Source organism: Notamacropus eugenii, chromosome X, assembly GCF_028372415.1.
Source record: "Notamacropus eugenii isolate mMacEug1 chromosome X, mMacEug1.pri_v2, whole genome shotgun sequence".
NCBI lineage: Eukaryota > Metazoa > Chordata > Mammalia > Diprotodontia > Macropodidae > Notamacropus > Notamacropus eugenii.
The window spans coordinates 44967747-44980255 of record NC_092879.1 but is presented as its reverse complement, the minus strand read 5'-3'; the positions used below and the strand labels follow the sequence as shown (position 1 = coordinate 44980255).

General features: G+C 29.9%; 1 long non-coding RNA gene across 10 annotated transcripts in view; it reads left to right on the top strand.

The window, feature by feature from the left end:
• The window catches only part of LOC140515949 (uncharacterized), a 59651-nt gene extending 47142 nt beyond the window's left edge, over positions 1–12509 (top strand). For all 10 annotated transcript variants that reach the window (XR_011971214.1, XR_011971208.1, XR_011971205.1 and 7 more), the window contains one exon: positions 1–12509. This exon is cut by the window's left edge and continues 22307 nt beyond it. This is a non-coding gene — a long non-coding RNA (uncharacterized lncRNA).

The window sequence follows — 12509 nt, the reverse complement described above, 5'->3', positions numbered from 1 at the left end:
TCTTGTCTATTTCGTTTCTTTCACTTTGCTGAATTATTTTATCCATTCATACTTCATTTTTTATCATTAAACTTGTGCTTTTCTCCATTCGCTATTTTGTTACATTTTATGTGTTTCTGCTAGCAGTACTTTGTACTTGAATATAATTTTGCTCGTAGTATTCTGATGCCAGTTTATCCCGTTGGCTCTCTTCAGATTACATGCTTTGATTTTTCCACTGTCCCAAATTCTCTGAATTTGTTTATATTTTTATTGTGCCCATTTCTCCTCCATTTTTGTCCATTCTCTTTCCCTGTCTATAAAGTAAATAAGTTCATAATCTTTCCTATCCTTTTCCCCTCATTCTCAATTTTTCGTCATTTTCTTTCACTGTTCTCTCTTCAAGAAGTTTTCTTTCACTTTTCCTCTTCATCATTTTCTTTTCCCAGTCCATATTAAATTTTGAATTCCAAATTAATGATCATCTTAATACCAAATTGGTATAATTTTGTCTCTTCCTTACATATGCTTAGGTCTTTAATTTCTTCCATCTTCCTGCTAGCACTAGCATGTCCAGAACCATGTTAAAGAAGAGTGGGAAACTGGAGGTAGAGAGTAGAGAATGAATGCTTGAATGTATTTAGAACACATCATTTCAAATAATGCTACCTTTTATTTTAAAATCTTATCTCTCTATACATTCTTTATCAAATTCCAAAAAATGGCCCTTCTCTTCCTACGTTTTGTAGTGTTATGAGTGTTGTCATTTTTTTTCTGTGCCTTGTTAAGTGACTGGATCTTTTGGAGCTGGTGGTGGTGTTTTTTAATCAAATTAAATATCAAATGTTTTTCCTGATGTTCAGTCATCCTTGTATCCTTCATACAGATCCAAATTGGTCATAAGGAATCATTTGTTGGATAAACTGCTATAGTCTGTTTGCTGTATTATTTAACTGTTTTTATCAACTTTAGTAATATAGTCTGTCATCTATATAGGGTCTCTGGTAATATAGCATATTGTCTAACAAGCTAATAATAAGATTACTCTATCTCCTTCTGAATTTTTCTTTTGCGTGTTTTTTAAATGTTATATTAGTGTTCTCTTTTATTCACTACACACAATCTTCCTTTCCCATACTTCCCAAAGAAAAGCCCTCCCTCATAACAAGTAGAGTCAAAACAAAACAAAAAAAATCAACACCTTTTCACACTCTGGAATGTATGGCTTTGTGCTCTCCTACTCAATGTATGGCTACGTGCACTCCTACTCAACACATGAGCTCCCAATGAGCTCTGCTAATACCCTGAGGAGAAAATATGGTCTTTCCCATGCCCCCTCTCCTCCCTAATTATGGTTTCTTACTGGGAATGGGGCATAATAAATTCTCACACATCCCCAAAAGGAAAAAAAAAAACTTTCTATGGACTCTAGAACTACATTGAAATCAAATCCTTTCATTGATCTCTGTACTCCAAGCAGAAAATTTAAAAGCAACAACTTCTGGACAAAAACAAAAAGCTACCAAATACCTTCCAGTAGAAATGGTCCCAACACAGGTGTGCATTTCTCAGCTCCTTATCTCGGTTTTACTACCTTCTGCCCCAATGCTTTTATTTTTTATCTCCTCTAATTTGTGTTTTAAGGACTATATCTTATAAAATAATTTTGTAAACTATTTCCTTTCTTATATTTTAGAATATTTTTTTGTAATATGATTACTTAATCTTTCAAAGTTTAATGTTATTTTCTCGTAAATCCATCTTTACTAGGATTCTTTTTTAATTGTTTTTTAAAAGCTTGTTCAGTTTTATTTTCTGACATTAGATGGTCCAAGTAGAAGATCTTGTTTTCATGTTTAATGAATGCTGTTTTATATTTTTTTTATAACTAAGCTTCCATTAAAGCCACTAGGTGGCACTGCAGTGGACTGAGTGTGGGACCTGGAGTCAAGAAGATTCATCTTCCTGAGTTCAAATCTACCCTCAGACACTTACTAGCTGTGTGACCCTGGGCAAGTCACTTAACCCCATTTACCTCAGTTTCCTCATCTAAACCTTCCAGTATCTTTGCCAAGAAAACCTCAAATGTAGTCATGAAGAGTCAGGGATGATTGAACAACAAAGCTTCCGTTTCTTTTGAGTTTGAAGTTGTGTTGGCATGGAATTGTATATAGTCAGTCATAACAATGCCTTCTTAGTTGTGATTTTGCCTTGTTCATGTTTCATTTTGACCATTTGATTTCCCTCCTTTGTCTTTAAGATTAGATTAGCTAAAGGTTTTCAATGATACACATCTTTCCCAAAAACCTTTAGCTTTGTTTGGGAATTCTATCATCTTTTTGTTTTACTTTTTATCTAATTCTACTCAATAATCCAAGATTCTTTTTAGATGTTATTTTAGTTTGTTAGTTTTCTTGTTAATAAATAGTTTGTTCACATCAATATTGTTCTAATTTTTATTTTATTAATAAATATTTTCAGAGGTGAGATTTTTTTCCTGTCTCTGAGGACTGTTAGCTACGTCTCTGAAATTTTAATTATTTTCATCCTTCATATAATTGTTTTGCTATGATTATTCTGTAAGCCACTTGTTATTCAAGATTACATTGATAATTCATTATTTAGACCTGTATCATTTTTATGTATCTTGTCACATATAATCATATGTTTTGGATGTAGGGAGGTTTTGTGTGATGAATAATGCTAAATGCATTTTTCTAATGTTAAGTCATCCTTGTATCACTAATAAAATTCCAACTTTGTCATAGTAAATAATTTCTTGAAAACGTTACTGTAATGATTTGCATAACATTGCTTATATAATCAATATTATATTGCCTGCCATCTCAGTGGGTGGGAAAGGAATGAGAAGGGAGAAAATTTGGAACTCAAAATTTTCAAAAATGAATATTAAAATTTTTTACATGTAATTGGAAAATATTTAATGAAGTAAATAAAAATACCAGAATATATTGCTGTAGACAACACATGTAAAACCATGGCTGCAACACCACAGCCTCAAGCAAATTAAAATGTAATTGAGAAATATTTAACAAAATTTTTAAGAATATAGCGTAACATAGATAATGTGACTAAGTGATTTTCTAAGTCAATATATGGTCTTCAGAAATATTTATATACAGCACAGTAGCCCTATTTCAATTTGAGTTTGTCACGACTTGTGTAGACTTTTTAGAGGGCTTTTATATAAATGTTTTATTTAATATTCATTAATCAAATAGTTTATAGTTCTTCTCTGACTTACTCTTCATTGTTTTTTATCAGTAATCTTTATCACATAAAAGGATTACTGTCTTCTATCTCACTTTCAAAAATAATTTCTGTAACATAGTAAATTATTTTTTTTTTAAGTTTCATAGTGTTCATCTATAAATCCATCTGGACCAGAGGTTTCTTTCATTTGTAGTTCTTTTAAATCTCATTCAATTTCATTTTGCAACATTAGATTGGATAAGGTCTTGATTTCATAACATTTATTTTTCTATTTTATATTTTGGAAGAGAAGCTTCCATTCCTTTTCAATTCTCGATTGTACTAGAAGGCAATTGCATACACACTAAGTTATGAAAAGTTTATTTCTCCTTTGCAGGAATTTGCCTTGATCATTTTTTTATTCTGGCATTTGGATTGCCTTCCTCTTTCTCATCAGAGAAGCAAAAAGTTTGTCAATTTTGACCATTTTTTAAAAGAATTTTGATTTTTCATGCCAAATCTATACTTTTACATTTTAACTTTCACTTATGATTTGAATTTTCCTCTTCTGTTTTAAGTTTGGATATGTTTCTTTGTCAATTTTTTTAGTATCTAATTTGTCAGTTCAGTTCATTGTTCCTTTACTTTATTAGTATTTGTTTTCAGAGATAAGATTTTTTCCTTTGATAACTGCTTTAGCTGCATTCTAGAAATCTGGGGATGTTTTTCATCATTATTATACTTTTTCACATAATTATCAATCTGTTTTTATGATTTATTCATTTCTCAGAATGTCATTATTAATCCTCCATTTGGGACTAAATCTTTTGCCTCCAACTCCCATGTTCATGACTTTTTTTTGAACTATCAAGTACAAGGTATGTATTTGTTTTTTCTGCTTTGTAACGGTGCTTTATAACTTCTCTATACCCTGGCATATCTTCTGTTTTTATAAATATATCATCTGGTGCTTTAATATAAACTTTAATGTTCCTGTTTGTAAGATGACAGAAACTTTTCCATGCTAACATCAATGGTTTTTTCAATTCTATATGCTCTTTGAGGTTTATCTTTCTTTAGAATTGTCCATCTTTGAGAGATGAACATTAAAGTGTCCTGCAGTTATTAGGTAGCTATCTTTGCCTGTGTATATGCATGTATATAAATGTCTATGTGTGTATAAACATACACACATCTTTGTGTATACATATATGTGTATATATGTACATATAATCCTTTTAAGTATTATAGATTTCTTTTGACATATATGTATGTGTATAGATATACACATATATATGTATATTAAAAGGTAGCATCATTTCAATGAGTAAAACACAAAAGTTTTCCTAATATATAAGGGAACAAAGTAAGGATACATTCTGCCTTCCCGCTTCCAGTTTCCCACTTTTCTTTGACATAGTTTGGGAAATTCTAGTGCTAGCAATAAGACGAAAGAAATTAAAGGCTTAGACACATGCAAGGAGGAGATAAGATTATACCTATTTAGGGACAATACGGAAATGAACTTACAGTGCAAAATGAAAAATGGACTGGAAAAAGATGATTACATATACATATTTACTTTATATAAGTAATGTCATATATATTTTTAAATATTAATACACAAATTGATGCTACTTATTATACTCAAAAATGACTCTTCCTAAATTTTGTAAGATTTTCATCACAAATGAACACTGAATTTTTTCAAAGACTTTTTCTGTATCTTCTCAAATAATCATGTGCTTTTGAACTGGTATTTGGGGGGATTACCTATAAGTATGTTAAATATATAATATCAATGGTATAATTAATAATATGAACATGTTAATGTTTTTCCTAATATTTTGTCATCCTTTAAAATTTTGCTACTATTTACCATAAATCCATCTGTACAAGACTTATTCAGTTTTTTAAAAAAACTTGTTCAGTACCATTTTCTGGAATTAGAAGGTTTAAGATCTTATTTTCATGTTTTATTGTTATGGCCACCTTAAATTTTTCTAACTAAGCCTCCATTTCATTTGAATTCTCAGTTGTACTGCCAGGTAATTGTATATACTCAGTTTTAACAATGCTCTCCATCTCTTTGTTATGATTTTGCCTTGTTCATGTTTCATTTTCACCATCTCATTTCCCTCCTTAGTTTTTTGGATTAGATTAGCTAAACAGGGTTCAATTATGCATGTCTTTTTAAAGAATCTTTATAGCTTTGTCATTTCTATCACCTTTTAGTTGTAATATTTTATCTATTTTTCCTCTGATATTCAAGACTCTCTCTTTGGTTTTTATTTTAGTTTGTTAATTTCCTTCTTATTGTTAAATGGCTGAGTCAGTTTATTATTCCTTTTTTTATTTTTTAAATATATTTTTTCAGACATTATGTTTCCTTTCTACGAGAACTTTTAACTACATCCCAGAAACTGTGAGTTGTTTTCTCTTCGTTATTGTCCTCTTACATATGGTTATTTTCTTCAATTGTTCTTTAACCCACTTATAATTCAAGATTGCATTAATAATTTATCAATTAGTCCTGTATCTTTTTTATGTAGCTTGTCACATAAAATCATGTATTTTACAAGTGTTTTTTATATGACTAATTATGCTAGACTTTTTCACTAATATTAAATCTTTCTTGAACACCTCATATATATCCAGCTCCGTCATTTCTTGAATATATATATATATATGTATATATATGTATATACATATATATATATACATACACACACATATCTGTACACCAGAGATATCAAACACATGGCTGTGGCCTGCAGCACTGTACAGCCTGAACTAGACTAAAATGTAATTGGAAAACATTTTTTAAATAAATATAAATACAATAGAAGACAGACAATGGGAATATATGGTTTTGCAAGTCAGTATTCTGGAATCCTTATGTTTGGATTAGCCTTCTTGTTTTTATTTGAGTTTTAAAACTATATTGAGGGTTTTTGTTGAGCTCTTAAGTTTTTTAACTTAATATTCATTGGTTATTTAGTCTATAGTTCTTTGTTGTATTCTTCCTAGTTTTTTTTTTTTAATCAGCAATCTTTATCATGTAAAAAAGATTTTTGTAGACTGTCTTCTATCTCAATTTTTAGAATAATTTCTGGTGTGTGGCAAGTGATTCTTTTTAAGTTTCATGGTACTCACCCATAAATTCATCAGGACCAGAGTTGTGTTTTTTGTAGTTCCTTTACAAATTCATTCAATTTCATTTTCTAATATTAGATTATATAAGATCTTGTATATGCATCCTATTAATTTTCCTATTTTGCATTCTGGTAGAGAAGCTTCTATTTCTTTTAATTCTCAGTTGTGCTAACATGTAATTGTATATACTAAGCTATGGAACTTCTTTCTATTTGTTCCTGCCGTGATTTTGTCTTTTTATTTTCTGTTTTAGTGATTTGATTTCCCTCTATCCTTTTTTAAAAAATCAGATTAGAGAAAAGATTTTTTTGATTGTGCCCATTTTTTCAAAGAACTGTTCATTGTGTTTGTGAATTCTATCATTCTTTTTGTATTTTATGTATTTCTTCTCAACTTTTTCAGATTTAAGACTTCATTTTATGCTTATTTCGATCTGTTGCTCATTCAGTACAGTAGTCCTCTCTTTTTAATCTTATTAACATATATTTTCAGGGATATTTTCCCTCTAAGGACCACTTTAGTTGCATCTCAGAAATTTGGGGTTGTTTGCTCATTATTATCATCCTCTTTCACATCAATTTTCTCTTTTTAGTAAGTTTTTTAACTCAATCATTATGCATGACGTTATGATGAATTCTGCTTTAAGTGTGCATCTTTTGCTTGCCTCTCCTACATTAATGACTATTTTTATCATTTTCACCTGTACTTTATGTTTACAATTTTGGCTTTCCCTGTCTTCTATTTCATAGTACTGAAAAATATACATAATCTTTAATGTTTCCATTCAGAAGATAACCAGAAGTCTCTCAGCTCCAACATAAATGTATTGTTCCATTCTATACTTTCCTTCTGTTATCTTTTTTTTTTTACATTTGTGCATCTTTGACAGATGTGCATTCTAAACCTACTGTATTGTTTTCTTTTTAAAATTCTATTAACATTTCCTTTTCCAATTTAGATATTTCCAGTAAGCATGAAGTGTTTCTCTCTTCATATTGTGAGATGTAAATTTTTTATACCTTGGCTGCAATTTGTCCCCTTTTTTGTGTAACTCATGTTATATAGTAAATTTTGATCAAGCCTCTCATTTTCACTCTGTAGAGTATTAATTTCTGGGTTTCTTATACACAGCAGATTGTTAGATCTGAGTTTCTCATTCATTATTTCTTTTTCTTTTTATTGTGTTATTTAATCCACACGTTTGAATTTTTCTTCATTATTTTTGAGTTTCTCCCATTTTAAAAAATTTCTTCCCTTCTTCTATTAACTCAGCATTTTATACCTTCAAATAGTTTTGTTGTTAATACCTTAATACTAGTGAACACTAGTTGACTCTTTCCTGATCAGGCTCTCTCCTGATCAACTGCTCTGATCTATTTGCCCTGTTCCAAATTCTTTGAATTTGCATTATCTTTCTGTGGGGCAACTAGCTGACACAATGGACAGTATCATGGGCCCAGAGTAGAGAAGAACTGAGGTCAAATCGGGCTTTAGACATCTATTTGTGTGACCCTGGGCAAGTCACATAATCTCTGTTTGCCTCAGTTTCCTTATCTGCAAAATGGAGCTGGTTGTTGCGAGGATCAAATGAGATAATATAAAGTGCTCAGCACAGTGCCTGGCACATAGGAAACACTATACAAATGGCAATTATTATTATTTTCATTATGATTATCATTGTTATTGTTGTCTATCCAGTCTCTATTTCTGCCCATTCTTATTCCTAATACAGTAAAGTGAGTAAACATAAATTTTCCCTGTCCTCTCCCCTCTGATCTCTCATTTTTCATCATTTTCTTTCACTACTCTCTTTTCTAAAAAATTTTCTTTGACTCTGTCTCTCATTATTTGTCTCAATTTTAGTTTATTCTGAATTGTGAACTCTAAGTAAACAAGGATTTTGGAAATACAGTGGTATAGCTTTTCTCCTCTTTTTCTATGTTTGTGCCTTTGATTTCTTTATTTTGGTTTATTTCTAGCACTAGCATTTCTGAAACTGTTGCACCAAATAAGAATGGGGAAAGGGAGCATCCTTGCTTTATTTCCATGTTTATCAGAAATCCTTCCATTGTTTTGCCATTAGAAACAATGATACCTTTTATCCAAAGATATATACTTTTTAACAAATTAAAAACTTGTCCTCTTTCCTATGTTTTATAGGATTTTTAGTACAAATGATTGTTATACTTTGTTAAAGCCTTTTCATGTAACTTGTCACATAATCACCCATAAATCTATCTGTACCAGAATTTCTTTCATAAATCCATTAAATCTCATTCAGTTTTAGTTTCTGACATTAGATTGTATAAAATTTTGATTTCATGTCCTATTCATTTTGCTATTTTATATTTGGGGAGATAAGCCTCCAACTCTCTTTGTTTTTTATTTTAGCTATTTGAATACTGATTTTCACAATTTCCTCTTGTATTTATTTTGGGTTGTTTCTTTGTTGATATTTTTAGTTATTCAATTTGTCGGCTTAGTACATTATTCCTCTATTTTATTAATATATATTTTCAAAGATAAGACTTTTGTTCTGAGGATTGCTTTAACTGCATTCCTGAAATGATGTTTTTTCATAATCAATACACTTATTATGCAAATATCAATTTGTTTCTCTGATTTATTCTCAGATCAATTCATTTTTTCAGGATGACATGTTTAGTCTTCCACTTGGACCTATGTCTTTTGTTTGTAACTCCTATATTAATGACCAGTTTTTAAAAAATTGTTATCAAATAGAACACATACATTCTTTCTACTTTGTAACATTCATTTATAGCTGTTCCCTAGCAAATCTTCTGGTTTTGTAAATCTATCATCTGGTGCTAAAAACCATATACAATATTTAATATTCCCATTCATAAGATTCCAGATGTGGCTTTTTTTTCCAGTTCTATATTTTCTTCCCTGTCTATCTTTCTTTTAGATTTGTCCATTTCATTTGAGATAGACATTTGAGAGCTGGATATTAAAGTGTTATGTACTTATTGCGTTGCTGTATTTGTGTTCCTGTAATTCAGTTAACTTTTCCCTTTTGAATTTAGACATAATGCTCTCTTATGCATAAATGTTTATTTCTGGTCTTTGTTCAATCATTTCTTCATTCATTTGGTATTTGTTCCTTTAAGTGGAAAGTAGTTTTTGTTTTTCTGTTTCTTGATATAGTGAAACTTTTTTTTCTGATAACACCGTTCCTACGTCTGTTCTTTTCTTTTTTTCATAACTTATTTTGCAGGCAGTTTTGACCTAGCCTTTCATTTTCATTCTGTACTAGTAATTTAGACCTTTTTTTCTAATACAGCATATAGTTGGGTTATGGTTCTTTCCATTTGCTCTCCCTTTCATTTTGCTGCATTGTTCCATCCATTAACATTTAGTTTCTGATCATTCGACTTCTGTTTTCTTCCATTTAGACATTTGCTCTTGAGTTTTGTCTCCTTCCTCTATTAAGTCAGTTCTTTGTACTTGCAAATAGTTTTGCTTTCAATTCTCTGATGCTGGTCTAGCCCAAAGGCTTTGTCCTGAATACCTGCTTAGATTTGTCTGCCTAGCCCAAATTCTCTGAGTTTACTTCTATTTTTATCCTATCTATTTCTCTCTCCATTTATCTATCTGTATTTCTCTCCCAATTTATTCATTCTCTTTCCTTGTCTGCAAAGTAAGTAGTTCATAGACTTTCCTTTCCTTTTCCCCACATCCCCACTCTTTTGTTTCTCTGTTTTCCTTTCCAAGTTTCCCTTTAGTTTTTTCCTCTTCATTATTTAACTTTGCCTACTCCATTTAGATTTGGCATTGTAAGTTAATGACCATGTTGTCACTAAATAGTATGATTTTATTTCCTCTTTGTGTATGTTTATGTCTTTAATTTCTTTATTTTGTCTTATTGTATTTACTAGAATTTCCCAAATTACGTCAGAGTAGGAAATTAGCAGTAAAAGGGGGAATTCATCCTCACTTTATTCTTCTATGTATTCAGAATATTTCTACTGTTTTACCATTTGAAATAATGCTTTCTGTTTTGATATATCAAATATATATATATTAAACATATACATATAATATATAAAATATCGCATATATTTATACATACATATACATTATATAGGTGTATGTATATGCATCATAAAAATTTTTTAAAGTTCTTTATCGTCAGTGTTTTACAGAATTTTCAGCACAAATGAGGATTGTAGTTTTTCAAAGACTCTTTCATTAAATAATCATATTTTTGACTTTTTTTAATATAAACTTGAAAAAAATTTTCCCAATGTTCAGTCATCCTTGTATCCCTCACACAAATCCCATTTTGTTATAGTAAATAATTTGTTGGGTGCCCATTTAGCTACAACATTATTTAAATTTTTATATCAACATTCTTTAGAAATATAGTCCTGTCAATGCAGTCTATCATTGTTGTGTTATTTTTTTATTAATTCTTGCCTATTCTGGGGTGGGGGGGGTCATATCTTACAAAAATAATTTTTTAGATTGTTTCTTTTCTCATCTCTTTAGAAAAATTTTTGTAATATATTTATTTGTTATTTCAAAGTTTGATAGCATTTGCTCATAAATCCATTTGTGCCCAGATTTTTTTTGTAGGTCTTTAAAATTTCTTTCAGTTTTATTTTCTGACATTAATCTAAGATCCTGTTTTCTGTAATATTAATACTGCTTTTTTATTTTTATAGCAAATCTTCCTTTTATTTTGAATTCTTTGTTGTGCTGGCATGTAATTGGTTATAACAATGCTGCATTGCTCTTTTGTGACTTTTGCCATATTTTTCATTTTGGCTATTTTATTTTGTCTTTGGGATTAAATTTGAGGAGTTTCAGTTATGCACACTTTTCAATGGAACTGTGTCTTCATTTGGGCAGTCTATCAACTTTCTATTTTATATCTTATCTATTTCTTTTCTGATATCCAAAATTCCCTCTTTTGCCCTTATTTTCATTTCTTGATTTTCCATCCAGTTAAGTTCATTAGTCCTATTTTTTTTATTAATATATGTTTTCAGAGACAGAATTATTTTCTCCCCAAGGACAGATTTAGCTTTATCATGGGAAATGTTGAATTGCTAGCTTGTCATTATTGTCCTCCATCACATAATTATTTTTCTGTGATTTTCTCTTTAGCCCACTTATTGAGGATATCGTTAATAATTCAGTTCTTGGGCCTGTTATTTTTACGTATTGTGACACATAATTATGTGTTTTAGAGGTTTTGTTTTTTTAAATATGATTTAGGCTAAATTTTTTTTCTAATGTTAAATCTGCCTTGTATTATTTATATAAGTCCAACTTTGGCATAGTAAATAATTTCTTGAATATATTACCATAGAACAGATGTGTCACATATGGTTGTACTCTACAAGACCACTCACCCTGAACTAGATAAAAAAGTAAATTGCAAATATTTAACAAAATAAATAAAAATATAATAGATCCTAGATAATGTGACTGTGGTTTTCTAAGCCAGGGATCCTTAGGTATCTCATTTTGTTATTTGTTTCATTTTTTAGACTTAAATACTAAAAGTTAAATACACAGTAATGAAAAAGAAACATTTTAAACTTAAATATAAAATCAGAAAAGAAAAAAAGCATGTCATGTGAATAGCAGAATGTAAGAGAAGATTCAGAATATATAGAAATAAATTTCCTTTTCAAGAAAGCCTATATAAGTGCTACATGTTGTGTTGAACTGTCCATCTTTTCTTTTCTTCCTTGTAAGTTTTCTTTTGTCTGCTATGCACATTTTACTTTGTTCTTTTTTCCTCCATCCTTCCACCCTCCCAGAAAGCTACAATTAAGCATGGATGTATTTATATATACATACACACACACACACACATACACACACACATTTATATATATATATATAGACGTACATACATACATATATAGACATATATTTTCCCTAACAAATTCTGCTCCTGATCTTTGCTTTTTATGTTTGTATGTATGACTATCTCATTTTTTAAAGTAATTTCTGGAGTGTGGTAAATGATACTTTAAAAATTTGAGAGTATTCACCCATAAATCCATCAGGAGCAGAGGTTTCTTTATTTTGTATTTCTTTCAATGCTCATTCAATTTCATTTCCTGACAGTAGATTGTATAAAATCTTGATTTCAAGACCTGTTCCTTTTATTATATTATATT